This window comes from Podarcis liolepis (assembly GCF_965112155.1).
Source record: "Podarcis liolepis genome assembly, chromosome: 9".
NCBI classification, from domain to species: domain Eukaryota; kingdom Metazoa; phylum Chordata; class Lepidosauria; order Squamata; family Lacertidae; genus Podarcis; species Podarcis liolepis.
The window spans coordinates 32,594,078-32,613,343 of record NC_139564.1 but is presented as its reverse complement, the minus strand read 5'-3'; the positions used below and the strand labels follow the sequence as shown (position 1 = coordinate 32,613,343).

Genomic DNA, 19,266 nt, shown 5'->3' with positions numbered 1-19,266 from the left:
GAAAGATACTTCTCTTTGTCTATGTTCCATTCACAGGGCACATTTAGAATGTTTTTAACATTGAGTTTAACTTTATCATCCTGAGATAGCCAAGGGCAGTGTGTAGGTTTTTCTTTCCATTAAACATTTATCCAGCACTGCAGCCTCCCTGGCTGCCCTCATTTCCTGATTGGAAAAAGCCCCATGAGAGAAATTACCTCATGATGCTTCCCCACAGGCTTTAATTGAAATGTGGGAGGTTATTGGGGCCGACTACTTAGCACCTGATATCCTTGTACTTGCTGGTTTTGTTTTTAAGTGAAGTTCTTACTTCCCTTTAAAAAACCCTAAAAAGACTTTTCTTAAAACAAAACAAAAGCAAGCAATGAACAGCGGTCAGTTGGATGGGAGAACTCTGATTACAGGAAAGCCCAGCTGAGGATGTAATGTGATTTTTAGGAAATGCAGATACCTGGGACGGCTGCAGAAAGCAGACCACTGGAGAGATGATTTGTAGAATGAAAGTACACTCACAAAACTGCTCAGTCATCTTAAGCAATAAAAAACCTACTCCTTTGGATGTTTCACCACAATTTCTCCCTCTCTTTTAAAAGTTTCTTTTCTTTTCTTAACTGATGGAGAACAGCCTAGAAAGATACAGAAGAATTTTTCAGTGCAGTAGTAGAAGGAACCTATGGTCATGGAATGTGAATTTCTGTAATCCTACATGTTAAAGGCCACATGTACTTGTTATCCCAGTGGGATGGTATCTGGCCTATTTAAATAGCAAACATTAACTGGCTGCTTGTGTGAAGTGGCTTGTATGAAACTGAGGCTCATTGTAACCATGAGGCTCGTTCTTGAGGCAGCCCTGCACATGTCGTGCATCACAAGTCCAGTGGCCAGCTCCTCCAGAGCAGCTCAGACTCCTCCACTGTGTGCAACATCACATGCATGTGATTCACGCCAGGCACCCCCTGAGCTTGGGGGCAACCTGGTGCCTCTGGTTATATGGGCATTTTTTAACACAAGTGCTTAGCTGTGCAGGTCAGCAACCTGATGGTTGGGATAATGTATAAATAGGGCCAAAGAAAATTCAGAAAGGTAACAGGGTATATATAATTTTATGTAGTATGGACTGTATTTGGGAGTGAAGAGTGTATGTGATGAATCTGTGATTACACATCGTATGTCTGTGATGATCAGTCATCAAAACTGCATGGCTAAGCTTCATAAGACTACATTGTGGTAGAGGTAACCATATGTGAATCTTCTGTATGGATTAGTCTCATTATTATTTTTTAATGTAAGGCAATCTGAACAAAGCTGGCTGATCAGTTAATTTTGCTAGTCAGTTTTAACTGGACTGTTATCACACCTACATAATTAAACCTTCTCTATGACTCCTTTAGCTGATCCAACCTTGTCAAGCCATTAGGAGATGGAGAAATTATTTTATTTTCTGAAAGTTTCTATTCCGCTAAGCATGCATAGTTGTTTCAAAAGAACTTTCCATGTCAATGGCAGGAAATGAAGGAAATACTTAACGTGGGATCAAGGTTACATTGCTACGGGGGAAAATAAAAATTCACTTCAGAATATTTCAATCATTTCATTTCACAACTAGGATAATTTCTTTTTACATGTTTGAATGGAATGATCCTGTCTCTAATTAAACTTTCCACTCTCACATCACATCACCACACAGACACCTGTTGGGGTGTGTGTGTGTGTGTGTGTGTGTGTAATTACAAGCCACATCATTGTCTCAAAGTTCAGCCTTTTTACAAAGTTGCTAGATACTTTTATACTGACAACTTGAATTACATAGAGGAGTGTCTTCTGAAATATTTCAAATGTTGTAGGAAGAATAGTAAGTCTCTCCTCTGGGTGGACACAGTTATATAAGATGATTAACACTTGCCTCATTCCAAACCTGCTGAAATCAATAGTTGTCTTTCCACCGGGAGTTATATCATGCCCTTGCTGCATGCTTTATATAAAAACAGTTGCTCTATTATTATTTTTTCACATTCTTTCAGCAGACAGAAGGGAATGCAAATCAGGATGTTATAAGCATTTTTATTTCTATTTTTAACCAGTGATCACCAACTTATGGCATAACTGAGGTAGAGGCTTGATTCTTTTGTCTTTTCTATAAAAAAAAAATCCAATGGAACATGTTAATTCGTGTTCCTTGTTCTTTCTTTCTTTTAATCATTATTCTTACATTCAGGAAGATCGTTAAATCTCTCTGACAATCTTTCGTGGAAGCCTGACATCAGTTCTAATTACGTGCTCACTATGTGGAAGGTTTTTATGTAATTGGTTCTTTTTTCCCCCTTAAAAAAAATGTAATTCTATTGTTGACTCTGCTTCCTGTAACTTCCTTCTTTTCTAGAGTATCAGTTGTCATTACTGCTCTTGAAGGTATTGCAGATTTTTATTTTTTTAAAAATCCACTTGTATTTCATATAGAACCACACCTCTTCCATTTCAACTGCAAAATTCTATCTGGTTTTCTGAATACAGAGAACAAAACTCTCTGCATACCAGACACACTAACTTGTCCCTGCTTGCATGCATATTTTTCAAATTCATTATACATTTGTCTTTTGCTCTCAGGCTAGACAGTGATCTACAAATAGTTTCTAACAAATGGAAACCAATCTGTTTATGGGTACCCACTTGATTGTCAACCACCTTGAAAGAAGTTTAATTGAAATGAATCAATGGTTTGAAAGAAAATACCAATGGCAAGAATACTAGGTTACATCCAACAAAGTCATATTTTGAGTAGTCCCACTGAAATCAGTAGATCCCTAGCTCCTTTTCACATGTACTGCTAGTAAGCCAGATGTCCCCCCATGTTATATTTGTGCAGCTGGTTCATCCTGCCTAAGTGTAGAACCTTACCTTTGTCCCTATTTTGAAATTCATTTGAAATTCTCCATTCTGTTAAGGTCAGTTTGAATCCCAATTGTGTTTTCTGCCGCATTAGCTACCCCTTCCAGTTTGGTGTCATCTGAAAATTTGATAGCAAACACTCAAGTCCTTCATCCAAGTCATTTATAAACATAAAAACAGGCTCAGGACAGAAACTTGTGGCACCTCACTTGTAACTTTCCCCCCATGATGACTGAACCAAGCACCCCCCCCTTAAATCTGCCTTTGCTTCCTCTGTGTGCTGTACACATTCAATTGCACACAGAATCTCCTATTTGCAGCGAGGCTGATGCAAAAATGCAGTCAGATGTGGATTGCATTTTGTGCCATTGCTTTTCAGTTGGAACTCAAGGAATCATCAGGCAATGGCTAAAATGCAGAAGGAGCCCTGTGTATTATCCCTCTGGATACGTTTTTCAAACAAAAAGAGACCAGGAAAAAGTGAAGAGTAAAAGTTTTACTTTGTAATTTAGATGTGCATACATCTTTTGAGAAAAGAGGCAATATTTTTTTCCTTCTTTCTTTCCAAAAGATTAAATGCTGGTGAATAAAAGTTAACAGAGTACTAGAAAGCAATGCTAGAGGCTGTTCTAGATGTCACTGTAAAGCAGTACAAAGCGATAATCATGTTAGGAGATGTGGAAGCAAACCCTTATCCTACAGGCAAGACTGAATGGCAGCCATTAGGAATGGCCAATACGGAACACAACATTTTCCTTCCTCTCAAATGTTCAAAGCTGTGATACTGAGGCAAATAAATATCAGAAAAACAGCATCTTGACCCTTTGCTGTTCCTGCTTCTGGGAAATCTAGGGAGGTCCTTGAATCAGAAGACAAGCTTCTCAAGAAAAGGAACTGCTTGTTTCAGACAATGGAACCATTCTTGTTTGCTGGCTGAGACTCTACCTTCCTGCCCACTTTCTTGCCAGGGTGGTACATGCTCTGGTTATCTCCTGATTGGACCAGAGAAATGCACTCTACATGGGGATATCTTTGAAGGTGACTCAGAAACTACAATTAATCCAGAATGCAGCTGCCAGACTGGTGACTGGGAGCAGCTGCTGGGAATATATAGCATGAGTCCTAAAAGAACTACAGTGGTGCCCCGCAAGACGAATGCCTTGCAAGACGGAAACCCCGCTAGACGAAAGGGTTTTCCGTTTTTGAGCTGCTTCGCAAGACGAATTTCCCTATGGGCTTGCTTCGCAAGACGAAAACGTCTTACGAGTGTTCCGATTTCCCCCCCGCTTTCCCCTTTTTCTAAGCCACTAATAGCCTTTTAGCCGCTAAACCGCTAAGCCTTTAATAGCCGCTAATCCGCTAAACCGCTAATAGCACTAATCCACTAAGCCACTAATAGGGTTGCTTCGCAAGACGAAAAAACCGCTAGACGAAGAGACTCGTGGAACGGATTATTTTCGTCTTGCGAGGCACCACTGTACATTGGCTCCCAGTACATTTCCAAGCACAATTCAAAGTGTTCGTGTCAACCTTTTTAGCTCTACATGGCTTCGGACCTGTATATCTGAAAGTGTGTCTCTTCCCCCACTGTTCAGCCTGGATACTGAGGTCCTGTTCCAAGGGCCCTCTAGTGGTTCCCTCATTGTAAAAAGTGAAGCTACAGAGAACCAGACAGAGGGCCTTCTTGGTAGTTGCACCCACTCTGTGGAATGCCTTTCTGTCAGATGTCAAAGAATTAAGCAACATCTAAAAGCAGGCCTGTTTCAGGAAACTTTTAATATCTGATGTGTCTCTCACCCAGACCCTCTGTATCTAGTTGGAAGTCACCCAGATTGGTTAGGGTATAAGAAATGAATTATTATTATTATTATTATTATTATTATTATTATTATCTGCTACTTGAACTAGTGCAGGGGTAGGGGACCTCAGGAACCAAATACAATCCTCCAAGCCTCTGTTTAATCCTCATCTCTCATTGTATGCTGAGGATGACCCACTCTGGAACCACCTAGTTAAGGGCAGGCAACAAATATAGCATCATTATTATTACCCATACCACACCCCATTCCTCAGCTATGCACCCTTTGCCCATGCAACACCCCTCACCTGCTTGGCAATCTCCTTGACTATTTCTGGAATGTGTCCTTGAACTCTGATAATACATCAGAAAAGCTGGGAAAGGCTTAACAGTGGTAGAACATGCAGAAGGTGCCAAGTTCAACCCCTGGCATATCTAGGCAGGGATGCAAAAGACTCTTATCTGAAACCTGGATTCACTGTCAAACAATGTAGACAATAATGACCTCATTGGACCATGGGTCTGACAGTTTCATATCTTATGTTCCTCTTGCCTGAACTTCAGTTTTTTGCTCCTGGGATGTCCCACCAGCAAACACTTAACAATAAGCAGAGTCTGGAAAAGTATGTTTACCAGTGGCACCAACTTGAGCAAAACATTGAGGGGAGCCAGTGCCATTCTCCTTTCCAGTCGGGGGGTGGGGTGGGGTGGTTAGCCTGTCATGCACCCAGACAGGCACGGCGAGCATCGACAGCATGGTTGGGGCACTCATTCTGCCTTCTTCCCTCCTTCCCTTGGTTGGCTGGACAGGCACACTCTTCAGCCTTTGGGCCACCATTGCAGTTTCAGGGGTGAAGTCCTCTGAGGAGGTTACTTTTCCCTGCTACGGGAGAGCACCACATCCACTGGCTCACCTGTCTGCATGTTTGTAGGAAGCGAGGGAGGCAGGTAGGCAGGTGGTGGGATAAAAAATATTGAGGGGGCTGTGCCCCCAGAAGAAAAGTATTGGGAGAGCAAATGGACTCTGCCCCCTAGAATTGGGGCCTATGATGTTTACATAGTGCCTCTGGCCCTGAGGTGGCATAGTCTGAAAACTGAAAAAGACAGAATTGCATAACCCTGAAGCTTAATCTATCATGGCCTGCTAGATATTTGGCAACCCTCCTATTTTTTGCAGTCCCAAATAGGAAGTAAAAACTAGTAGCTTTATTGAGTCCCATGAATATTATGGATGGTAACTAGGCTGTGTTCAACTTGTAGACCAAAAGTCTTGTAGGCCGAGCTGATACGAGGAAACATAGAGAACTTCAAGGAATATATTTGGATTGATCACATACAAGAGATCAAGAGTGCTGAGAACAGTCCTGCATCCAAAATAATTCTCTAAAATATTCAGTACCATTAGACATCAAACCTCAAACCATTTCTTCACACAGAAAAGAGAACTTTTAAGCTTCACCTTGAATTTCCAGTCCTCCTTGAATTCGGATAAGACCTGCAAGGAAAATGGAGAATGACAACGAATGTTCTTTGAACCAGTCATTTATCTTGGTTTAATAGGCACTAAATGTGTCCTTTCTGTCTCCAAATATCAAGCATTTGAGCTTTTCATTTGAAAGTGATATTTGTGCCCACAGCATATCTCAGTAATTCACTTAGGGCAGTTGAAGCAACATTATGAACATTTCCAGGAGGAAAAAGTCCTACCTAGCTATATTCTAAAGCTGTTCTGTTTTCTACAAAGAGAGTAGCATTCTAAAAACCCATTTATATTCTGTAATATATTTAAGCACAGATGCTCTTATGTGCTGCAGAATTCTGTCAATTTTCATAAAAAGGCTTCAGTTCTGATACTTACCATGCTTACCTAGGTCAACATTTTATTATTAAAATTGGATTTTCCTTTCAAATTGTTGCATTCCTAATGCCAGCATCTATTTATATATCTTAAAGAATAATACGTCACCTGTTCAATATAATGTTCAGATATGGTTCAGCTCATAGCTCCTGTTTCCAGTTTTTGCATTGATGACATGCAGATGGTACCTCAGTATTTGAAATGCTGTTTCTCATTGTAGGAAAATCAGTTTCTACCAGCAACACTGACTGAGGCCTGTAGAGGCTTCTCTCCACACTGTACTTTGTTTTGAGAAACCCTAATCTTCTCACTGGAGAGCAACTGGACATCTCTGCTTAGGAGCCAATCAATGCAGCTTATTAATCAATTTGAGTGATTTGCTGTGAAACAGCTTCTTTCTCCCTAATGTGATGTGCTTAGTTCAACAACACCCCCAGATCCCCTCAGCTAGTCCACAGAGTGAGGCATCTGAATCCTGATGCGAAGGTAGAAAAGCATGCCCAAGTCATAGTAAATTATATCCTAATGCCTCTGTAATGAATCCCAAATTTGCAAAAACACAAACCACCTACTGTTTGCGAGCTCTGTAGTGATTGAATTGGCTAGCTGGGGATGCATCTCATTTGAAGAATGCTTTGAATAATGTGGCCTTGATTTTATGAAGCCTTCTTGAGAGAAATGGCATAAGAGAATGCAATTAATCAAGAGCAAGATTTTAAGACTTGATGGATTGAGTGGTTGCAGTTTTAAATGTAAAAGGAAGGCTCATTTTCAAGATGTTGCTAATTGTAAATCACACCCTGAGATGTTTTGTTGGAAATGCAACTGCAGTTGAGAATCATTGTTGTTTTCAATTTGGTACTTGTATTTCAATATAAAAACACTATATATTGTTTTGATGGTTTCTCACAATTTTCTTGATTTTTAAAAATTGAATGCCCCGTAAATAACCACCAGCAAATCTAAAATCAGATATCCTTAATGTCTATCACAATTACTTGCATAAAGAAGTTGTTATACAGTGGCTAACCTAAGTAGCTGCTAAGAATTATTGCTACTCCATAAACATTATTTTCCATGTAGCTTTTGTTACAAATTCAGTTGAAGTTAATGAGTTTTGACTAGTGTTATGCTGGGCACAATCTATTGTGTTTGCGCAGACCTAAATTAAATTGGCTATGCCAAAGAAAAGAGGCCTTACTGATAGACTGTAAGGAGAAAATCCACAGTAGGGATGACTGAATTGGTCAATTTCAGTTTCTTTTTATCAGGGGTGCTTCTAGGCTTGAGGGGGATGAGATGACAGACTATTGTACTCTTTTCTTGTTTCCCACTATTATTGACTTCTTCTTTTTTTACCTTTGTGGTTGTTGTAATTTACAGTGGCCAAACTATTCCCTCTCTCCCTCGATGGCTGGCTAGTTGGGTGGCAGGTAGGGAAGCTGGAACATGTGAGCAAAGCTTCTGGCTGGTGTGCGCTGCAAAGCAAATTGCTGTGCCAGCCAGCTCCTCTGAGGTTCCAGCTGCTCCTCATAATCATTTTAAGAATACAGCGGTACCCCTGGTTGTGAACGGGATCCGTTCCGGAGGCCCGTTCGCAACATGAAAAGAGCGCAACCCGCAGCGGTGCATCTGTGCACGCGCGGGTTGCGATTCGCCGCTTCTGTGCATGCGTGTGATGTCATTTTGCGCTTCTGCGCATGTGTGAGTGGCGAAACCCGGAAGTAACAATTTCCAGTACTCCCGGCATAACCTGAAAGAATGTAACATGAAGCAGATGTTACATGAGGTATGACTGTAGCTAAACTTAGTGCAAAAGTGGCAGTGAGCTCTGCCAGTGAGACACTAGTTTTGGTATTGTGGGAACAATGTTGGTGCCAGAGTAGCAGGGGGCAATCAAAGCCCCCCTTAAACCCCCCGTCCCTGCTCTCATTGCCCCTGTGACCCAAATGGTAGTGTCTAATTGGTGTAGTATCACGGCCGCTAGGAGCATAATAATGTAAACAAGAGCCTGCTAGACCAGGGCCAGTCACCTATGTTGTACAGTGGTACCTCGGGTTACATATGCTTCAGGTTACATATGCTTCAGGTTACAGACTCCACTAACCCATAAATAGTGCTTCTGGTTAAGAACTTTGCTTCAGGATGAGAGCAGAAATTGTGCTCCGGTGGCGTGGCAGCAGCAGGAGGCCCCATTAGCTAAAGTGGTGCTTCAGGTTAAGAACAGTTTCAGGTTAAGAACAGACCTCCGGAACGAATTAAGTACTTAACCTGAGGTACCACTGTACATCAATTGGTGGGGCTGAGGGACTTCAGAGAAGTGTGACTGGCCCGTACGGCAACCCTATTCTCTGTTTACCGTTTTTACAACCTTATGTTCAATCTGCCTCATTTCTGCATTAGTTCATGATCACCCTTCCCTCCCCAAAAGTCCACGCAAAATGTTGTTCTTGTTTTAATGCATATTTCTTCTAATATGCATATTTTTGCAAGCAATTTTCCTTAGCATAATCCCAGTTTTTGTACAGTTTTTACTAAGATACACATTTTTGTGTGCATAAATATATAAGCTTGGTTGATTGTTTGGAGAACTTCACCACAGAATTTACAAAAGTGCAAATTTATAAGGACAACTGGGTTTTGGTTCATAATAGTGGTTTAGGCAATGCAACGGAACTGTGAATGGAATGAGTTTATCTCCCATCCCTAATTCACAGAAAATATTCACTCTTCTGTGTTTTCCATTGGTTCCAATGGCTGGCAAACTACCGAGCTCAAAATGTCAGGCACATAAGAAGGCAAATGAGCAAAGCTCTTTTGTTCCAAAAAGCAATAAAATGGGACTTAGAAAGACCTCACTATTTTTCTGTTTCCCCAGGAGAGGATTTTGCCTCAAGTTTTCATTTGCCATAGGACAGGCTCATCAGAAAACAGGAGGACAAGATGTATGGTGATCAAGGCAGGGCAAATTAACCTCTTAATAGGTTCCATAGACCTAGTATCCTTAATTGGCTCCATTCTGGCCAATGGGAAAACATAGGAACAAAGGTCGCTGTCTCACTCTTAATCAGACTACTAGTCTATCTAGGCCAGTATTGTCTACAATGACTAACAATGGCTCTCCAGGATTTCAGAAAGAGTTTTCTCCCAACCTTGCCTGGAGATGATGGGGACTAAACCTGGGACATTAGCAGTTCTATTACCGAGCTACGATCTTTTTCCTAAACTGATGGGGCTGATATACACATATTTCTATAGAAAAATATGTAGGTTGAGGAAGAGAATGGTGGTTGGTTTGTTGGTTGGTTTAAAGATACAGGGAAATTATACTTCATACCACATCAGTTTGCTTTCAGCCCTCTTTCTGTTGTGAAACAGCACCTTCTGCAAGCCCAATTCAAGCAACCTTATTCAAAGCTATAGACAGATTCTAACGTCTCAGTTAACAGGTCCACAAAATCCTAAGCACCAATTTTTTCAAGTCCTATATAGGCAGGTTAAATTTCACAATATAGCCATTGATTTCTTTATTGAATGCCCTTGCAGCATCATTTTTCAAACAATGATATTCTTAAATGGAGCATGTGCTACTTTTGATTTTAGTTTGGGATCTCAAAATGTGTTAAAACTGTCAGATTTTCTTTTTGCTAAATGGCAGGAAGAAAATGAGACCAGAAACCTCACAGCACAGAAGTCTCAGTTATAGACCACTTTCTTCCATACCTTTAATTTGCTTTACATCAAATTCTTATTTCCCATAGAGAAACGTAAGTGCCAATGTACTCATTAGAACAAAAATGCTGTCTTATTTTGGGGTGTCCTTTTAAAAATGTGCAATCCATCTTTTACAAGTTGCTGATGGAGCACCAGGCTCAGTCCTCATGAAATCAGCAAACTTTTGCCTTCAAAGTGTAGGCCTGTAAAGAATGATGTCCTTACTTTGAAGAAAGCATATAAAGAAATTTCTCACAGGTGTGTGTCTGTAACTACTGTAGAATACCACTTTGAGGTTTTAATCTGTGTCTACAGATACTCCAGAACATTTATGCTTTTGTACCTTTCACATGTTGCAATCTCTGCACCAGACCTAGAACATGGTGCCAATAATCTCTTCAGAACAAGACAATGGTTAAGGCTTTGGGGAAATGACAGTCACAGATAATACGCTTGCTCATATTTGAAAACTGCAGGCATTAGAAGCTATATATTGGTCGTATTTTTCAAACGATCAAGGTCTTCAGCTCCTGTTGACATTAGCAGAGTTTCTTGGTGCTCATTGCTTTTGAAACTGAAGCCATCACAGTTAGCAAATGTATATATTTAGCTCCTGTGATGCTTCTGTAGTTGAGAAAAGTTAGAAGTGTTTGAAAATAGTTTTTATAAAACTAATCTTAACAATGGCACCAGATGTGGATGGGGCGTTTTTTGGAAGTGGGAGAATGAGAGATATCAATTCTTTATTCTATTAAAGGTTTCTAAGAATGACACTTGATATTATCAGAGAGTTTAGTGCCAAGTAGGATAATTAGGTGAGTTGTAGAAGATCAGGTGATAGAGAGATGATTTCATTTTGTATTAAATGCCATTATAATTTCCATGCACTAAAATCTCTGATGTCCCTTTCGAGGGATCTGCTGTATTAATGCAGAAAGGAGAAATGTGCCCAAAGACCAGTTAATGCATAGTTGAATGACACAAAATGATATCCAGTTATCCCTGCTTCAGGGATAAAAACTATGATGTGGTTGTGTAATTTATATCCTTAAACTACAAATCTCTGAGGTGGGCAGGGCAATGCAACTCAATCTATGGAATCTATGTTTGAATTTCTGTATATCTCAGGCACTGTCTAGGAAACAGTTCACAATAAGTAAACATTCAGTCAATATTTGTTATTAATCAGCACCATTCTGGAAGCTATATTTACTTTTTAACTGTACATCTGAATCTCTATTAATTCCTGTTAACTTTTTCTATCAATCATGCTCCAAAATCTTATTTTCATAGTCTGACATTTTTACTCATCAGTAAACCCAGTGGTGTTCAGTGGGATTTTATTGGCTGTGCTAGCATATGGGACGTATCCATTCTTAAGGAAATCAGCCCTGAGTGCTCACTGGAAGGACAGATCCTGAAGCTGAGGCTCCGATACTTTGGCCACCTCATGAGAAGAGAAGACTCCCTGGAAAAGGCCCTGATGTTGGGAAAGATGGAGGGCACAAGGAGAAGGGGACAACAGAGGACGAGATGGTTGGACAGCATTCTCAAAGCTACAAACATGAGTCTGACCAAACTGCGGGAGGCAGTGGAAGACAGAAGTGCCTGGCGTGCTCTAGTCCATGGGGTCACAAAGAGTCGGTCACGACTAAATGACTAAACAACAACAACAAAGCATATGGGACAAGTCAGGTGACAACCATTAAAAAATGCCACACCACTCAGGAGACATAAAAGGGTAAATGAACAAATTAACATTTAAAGAAGAGATAGTCCACATTATAGTGGTAGCTAATGAACACTTGTCTAAAGCAATATTTGCTGCTGTAAATTAGTTGTCTTATGCACATTGTTGACTAAATCATGAAATAAAGTTCTGTTCTTAAACATGTGCAAGTCTTACATGACAATATACAATCCTATGCAAATTTTCTCTGAAGTAAGTGCCATTTCTTCAGTGGAACACATATTGACATAGACAAGTGTAAGAAGTTTCTTTTGTTTTATATGGTACAATTATTCATGGAATATATTGTTTCTTGATCTATTTTACCAAAACAGTTTGAAGCAAATTTGAGGTCTTCTTGCCTTTCCTAAAGACCCGAAGTTGACAGAATCTGAATGCAGTCATCTGCACACTTATCTGTGAATAAGGATCAGTTGAATAAGATGAGCCTTACAACTCAGTAAACATGTATAGGATTGTACAGTTCAGCTGTGATCCTTAGCACAATTTCTAGGGATTAAGCCCCACTGAACACAGGAGAACTTTTGTTGTTGTTTAGTCATTTAGTCGTGTCCGACTCTTCGTGACCCTGTGGACCAGAGCACGCCAGGCACTCCTGTCTTCCACTGCCTCCCACAGCTTGGTCAAACTCATGCTGGTAGCCTCGAGAGCCCCTCCAGCCCCTTCCCCCGCTAAAAAATAAACAGGAGAGGGAGAAAAGGTTTTTTAATGTGTGGTCAGGGGAGTTTAATATTGCGGGCTAAGAGTGATTAATTTTCATTACTTGATTGTCCTCTGTGTGTACACACTACTTTTTATAGGTCCTACCTTCTTTCCAAGATAGACAGAGGAAGGGAATCAGGTTCTCTTCACAAATCCAGCTTCAAATAATTACAAAATCTTCCACCACTGTGGATTTCCAAATCGGCATGTTGCGTGCATTGCTGTATAATGATTTTCTTACTGGAATTTCTTTCACAGCATGGCTTCTAACCCATAAGTGGCATACTAGTGCTTCTTCATCCTTTTCTTTTCATTTTTTTCTGATGAAAATGGTTGTCATCTCAGTGTCCACAGGTTGAAAGGCTTTCACATTTTTCCTATAACCCCAGTCAGCAGTTTTATATTGCAAAAGGGGGTGGGGGGAATTGGCATAGACTTCATATTTCTAGGTCTGCTACTGTGTACCTAGTAGCCAGTTTGAGAAGCATGCTGAGTTTCTATTGCTCTTCCCATGTCTTTTACCATTAGTGTCTTAGAAAAATTTCTCCAGCACAAGAAGCTGTAATTGCAGCTACTTGGTGACCACCTGAGAAAATTACCTTTACCATTAAAAGTGAATGGATGAAAAAGGCTCGGTTCATCCTTCCTCTACAAAAACATATCTCAAGCAGAGCACAAGCATCAAGGTGATCTGGGGAACTGAATGGGGTTTCACAGGGCACTTAGATATCTTTCTGCATGTCAATATTTTTCTGGAACAATATTCATTGAGAAAAGATAAATTTGTATCCAACTAAATTAAGAATGTAAGGGTTGTATCCAACTAAATTAAGAACATAAATAGGACCTGCTGGGTCAGGCCAATGGCCCATTTTGTCCAGCATCACAGTCTCACAGTTGCCAACTAGGTGCCTATGGGAAGCCCCAAAGCAAGACCTGACTGCAACAGAAATCTCCCTACCAGTGATTCCCAATAATTGGTATTCAGAACCATACTGCCTCTGAAGTTCTACTCAGCTCCAATGAAATCAATTTACTTGTTAGTCATGAATTTCAATGGATCTGCTCTGTGTATGGCTAACACTAGATACAATCCCCAAAATGAAAAATGCTACTTAAGTAAGAGACAGGCAGCCTAAGTATGTTTTAGAGATTTATGTCCCCAGATTTGCAGTGTCCCTGGCTGTAGTGAAATTATCGGAGGGCATGTCTGCATAGAGGGAGCTTGGCCACACAACTATTTTCAAAGCTCTTCATAGCTCAGAGCACAGTCTAATCTGAATAGCAGCCATACAAAGGGTATTCCATCAACATTTTGAGTTCCCATCAACTGATTGCTGCTCTGAGTCATGTGAAAAGGGAAACACTATACCATGTCTTGTTATATTGGATGTTTCAATCCAGCCATGGTTAAAATAGTTGTGGCATCCAAGTATGGTAGTAAAATGTTTCACAAGGATTGTAACCATTATTGTATCTGGCCTCCCTAAAGACTTCTCCACTCTTTAAATACTTCTGGAGGTAATCCAGTATTTGTTACCTAGCCATACAGCAGAATTCCATTCCCCTGGTGACAGTACTGACAATAAGCCCCAGGCAAAAAGACCATATGCTCAACAAAGTAGTGGGGGAAAGGAACAGAGCCTTGATATACCAGAGTGTAGAAACCCTCCTCCGGAGATTTAATTCAAATTGCTGCAAACTTGTGCAACCTCTGTTGCAGCATCTGCTTTCATAAGTTTCACTTCTCTGCTAGAATAATAGTTTACATCTACTAAAATGAGCAGGTTCTATTTGCATCTCTCACTTTTGTTTTGACATGGAGACATGCCAGGTTGAACAGACCCCCGTCACTCCTTGAATGGATGGACACACCGTCTTCAGTTGAGCTGAAGGCATATGAGAGCAGCAGGGAAAAGAATATGACAAAGAGAGCTGGGAAAAGAACCCAGCCCTGTTCCACACCTTTATAGTGAAGGTTTTAGAGGATGAGCTGACCTACTGGATGGTGCCACACATGTTCTTTTGGAAGGACACAATAATATTGTGAAGTTTAGGTGGGCATCCTGTCTTGTTGAGCAACGTGAAGAGTCCTTTATGGCTGATGAGGTCAAAGTACTTGATCAGGTCTATGAAGGCGATGTATAAGGGACAGCTCTGCTGTTGGCATTTCTCCTGCAGCTGACACAGCAAGAAAATCATGTAGACTGTTGACCTCTGAGATCTAAAGCTGCATTGTGACTCAGGATAGATCCTGTCAGTGAGCAACTGCAATCTCTTGAAAAATACATGGGCAAAGGCTTTACCCAAAGTACTCAGCAGGGAGATTCCACAGTAGTTGTTACAATCATGGCAGTTACCTTTGTTCTTGCAGAGGGTCACAATGCTGGAGTTGTGCATGTCTTGTGGCAGAGATCCTTCTTCCCAACACAACAAGAGTAGGCCATGGAGGCATGTCATGAGAAAGGAATTGAAGCCAGCTTTCATGTTTTCAGGGGTGCAGTTTTTCTGACTGTTGGTCCAAAGGCTTTCTTCATGCCTTTGTACATTTTGTGAGTATTGCTAGCATCAGCAGCAAGTTGAGTGTTCTCACACAGCTTTAGCCAGTAGTCATTGGCACATCATCTGGCAACCCACTGGGCATCACTCCTTGCCTTTCTCAGTGTAGCAAATGTATTTTTGCAGGGTGCATGCTTGTAGTTCACAAGAGCCTTGCGCTTTGCATCAATGTTCTTTTTCCCAGCCTCAAACCAGTCAGGGATCTGCTGCTCTTTTTGGCCAAAGGCGGACATAGCTGTGTTGTAGATTCCCTCTTTTTTGAGGTTCAACCTTACGTTGATGCTATATCTGGGGCAGTTCAGTAGGGCTTGTTGGGCAGAATCAGAGGAGCATTAACAGAGTTCAAGTATGACAGTTGTCACAGTGTTGATTCAAGTCTGTACTTTCTGCTATTTGCTATGCACCCTCTCTGACTGGAGATGGCTCTTTCTTGCCACCAGGGAGTGATCTGTGTTGCAGTTGGCACTGTGGTAGGTCCATGTGACACAAATACAGTTAAGTGCTGATTGCCTGGTGACAATCAAGTCCAGCTAGTGCCAGTGGTCTGACATTGGATGTCTCCAGGACACTGGGAGTTTTGTCTTAGTAGAAAAGAACATGTTCATGATGCAAGCACAGCTCAAGCAGTCTTAGTTTGTTCTAGGTATTAATGAATATAGTTTTTGCCTATAAGGACATCTGGCAGCTAAGCTTGTGTTTTCTTTGCTGCTCTGTAGAAATACTTTTGCGTGACCAGGCGGTGACAGCCCCAGCCCCCAGGGATCATAAGGAAGGAATAAAGACTCTGACAATGTATATGGAATTAAAATTAGGCCACAACTTTATTAAACTTCCAAATGTAGGAAGCTGTTTCTCCTCAACATCAGCACTTGCAAAATGTAGCTTCAAAGTGACATTAATCTATCTACTGGTATTTATCAATGACATCACAACAGCACACTCGTGCTTCCTGAAAATCTTGACTGTTCTATTGAAATCAAACCCAACTGCTTGTTTCACCACACTTTATCTTGCGTAAATAAAATGTTGCTTTATGACAGTCATTATGCCTAAGCAATAAATCTGATTGTGCTTATCTTGCCATACAAGATCTGGCATGGACATTCTAGATGGATGGTGTTCTCACTGGAATGCTACAAAACAAAAATGGAGTGAAGGAGGAGCAAACACTTTAAGGGGGGGGGTGTACAGGCTGGCATCTCAAAGGAAAAAGAGTGCATTATGTGCTATTAATAAGTAGAAAGTTTCCAGGTGATTTGTATATCTTTCTTATGATTGAAATATCAAGAATTCACCAAATATCTGTTCTACTTATTCTAAGAGTTCTGGAAGTTGGTCATTTTAGATCAGTGCTAGAGAGTGCTGGTAATATCTTTCTCTCTGATTACAAATTAGACTTACAATAGAGCTCTTTCTCCACGCCCCCTTCCCATTCTGGTGTTTGCTTCATCCCTTCCCAACTTTATGGTAAGCTTGGAGATATTACTTTCATTTTCAGCAGACACTTACTTCCACTTTATTTTTTAAAAGTCTGTCAAGGTGCCGCAAAACAGTTCAGGGGCCCTTCCTTGTACTCGTGCAGATTCCAATTTGCTTCTGATAAAATATCTGCAAAGTATCTTGCTTTGGCTCAGGATGCGGAAATCATCCAAATTTGTACCTCTAGTATAGTCACTAGTTGGGGGTAAACTGTATTATCTGATTATTGTAGGAGTGGAACAGGTCTACTCTTGACTCTCCCATTTATCTTGAGTCTGTATAGGATTGTGAAGAAACATGTATTGCTGACTCTTCCACTTTGTTTTTCAGTCCTACTGGGTAAAACTGGTTTTCTTCCCATCCTTTTAGATGAAATGTTCTCTCTAATCTTTTTATGTAGTAGTGCATGAATTTGTTGGTCTTAAAGGTGCCATAGGATTCTGTTGATGTTTTGGCTACAACAGCACACTTTACCCGTCAGGAATTAATACATTCAGGGAATATGTTGCACAAAACTACTTAACAGGGTACCTTATTTTTCCTTAGGGAGTGTATTTTCATACTCTGGGTTTAGTACCAAAGCACCAGACATACCACATGAGAAATGCTTAGGTGTATCTCTGTATGATGGATGGGTGTATCCTTAATAGTGTGTCAACAGGATAGGCAGAAATAGTGAAGAATGATCAGTGCAGCAATTTTGAGTCAAAGGAGAAAATATATGCTATAAAACATACACTTTTAAAAAGAGTTTTCAAATAACCAGCAATATTCAGGAATGGAATTGCAAATCTTTCCCTCCTAATGTGCATAACATGCCGGATGAGGTCCTCAGCTGCAGTAAATGGGCATGAAGGTATGGCCATTTACACCAGCTGCCCATAATAAAATTGCACTGTCAAAGAATTTAGCATCATAGAATTATTCCACCAGAATAATAAAACAAACCATCATAGATACCACTTCCCCTCCAGTTAGAATCTGCACTGGCTTCATTGAAAATTCTCTCTTTATATTAGTGATAGAGAACCGTATTGTTAAATACAGTCTCATGGCAGGTAACATGAAGGAGGCTTCATTCCTTGGATGACAACAAACTGGAAACTCCCACATACTTCAAGGATTTCACCAAGTTCTTTACTAACATTTTCAAAAGGGTGCGGCTGTGAGAAATGTTCACAGCATTATGGTTTCAGCTATTAGTAGCTGCTGGTGGTTATCCAAACATTTCACATGCATTAAGATAAAATTAACACCCGCAGCTCTTCCAGCCAACACCCAACTAACTACAATAAATGAAGTCTAGCCACTAATTCCTTCCATACATAATGTTAATATCTTTGCTGTAGAACCTTTACATTTTAATAAGCCTAATGTGTCTCTGATCCAGGTTTCTTCTGGCAAATCCTGCAGACTACAACTGTAAAGTAATTACAGCTGATTATTTAACAGGACAAATAATATTTAATATTTGTTGAGTTTCAACAGGATGCTAGGCACTTTAAGAACACAGATGTCAAACCAGAGCCTTTACAATGTATATTAGGTGGAGAAGAGGAACATAAGAGGCTGGCTTATAGTGGATCAAATTATTTGTCAGTTTAGCCTAGTATAATATGCTCCGACTGGCAGCAGTTTTCCAGGAATGCCAGCAAAGGTTTCCCTGAACCTTTTAAATTAGGCTGCAGGAGGGAACATAGGATCTTCTGTATGCAAAGCACACACAATACTGGTAAGCTATGGTCACTCTCAGCAGAAGTCAGGGGTTGACAATAAGGATGGGATAGAAGGAAAACAAATGGTAGTGGATAATAGTTAAGTGTTGCCAGCAAGGAAATAGCCTTTTTCTCCCTTTTATTGAAAAGAAATTTACAAGACATGAGCATGGCTGGAACAATTCAGATGAGGAGCCAACATCAATCACAAGGAGCAGTATTGTAAAAAGGGTTATATGGCACCCTGATTCTCACTTAGGAGAGTTTTAACTATGCCCCAACATCTTGTCCCTAAGCAGCTCCATTGTGACTAGGGAATGTGAACTAAGTGATGTCTTAGAGAACCAGGACAAAGACCAACCTTTAACTTCAGGAGTGGTTCTTGCCAATTATGCAAAGAAGCTCAATAACCCCAGAATATGCAGATGCCTGGTTTCTAGTTCAGTCAAATTGCCCAAGTTGTGCCCACTATTTGGACATTTCAAAAGCCCAAATTGAGGAAACTGCATACCTGAAACACTGATATCCCCAGCAGCAAACATGTTTATAAGTACTTAGCCACTAGCAGCTATCAAGGTTAGGAACTTCCACCCAATAAACTGCATTTAGTTTTTACTCCAAGCGCCAGCATTTTCTTTGACTTCTAACTCCCCCTCATGTAATCTGCCTCATGGTGCACAGGGACCCTTAGCTAAAGACTCAGACATGTCAGTTGCATACACATGTACATTTGTGTGCAAGTGTAGATGGGGATGCACAGTAAAAGCAGTATCTATTCTAGCTTCCTTAAGAACTAACAAAACAT

The 19,266-nt window shown here is 40.5% G+C and overlaps 1 long non-coding RNA gene across 3 annotated transcripts in view; it reads right to left on the bottom strand.

The window, feature by feature from the left end:
• Window positions 1–19,266, bottom strand: part of LOC310714681 — a 136,181-nt gene that overhangs the window by 74,397 nt on the left and 42,518 nt on the right. The window contains exons 2-3 of one of the 3 annotated variants that reach the window (XR_014529965.1): window positions 6,144–6,179; window positions 452–626 (exon numbers count right to left, since the gene is read on the bottom strand). This is a non-coding gene — a long non-coding RNA (uncharacterized lncRNA). Of the gene's footprint in view, window positions 1–451; window positions 627–5,986; window positions 6,180–19,266 lie in introns of those variants that run through there. The other 2 variants (XR_014529966.1, XR_014529967.1) reach the window with 2 other exon arrangements.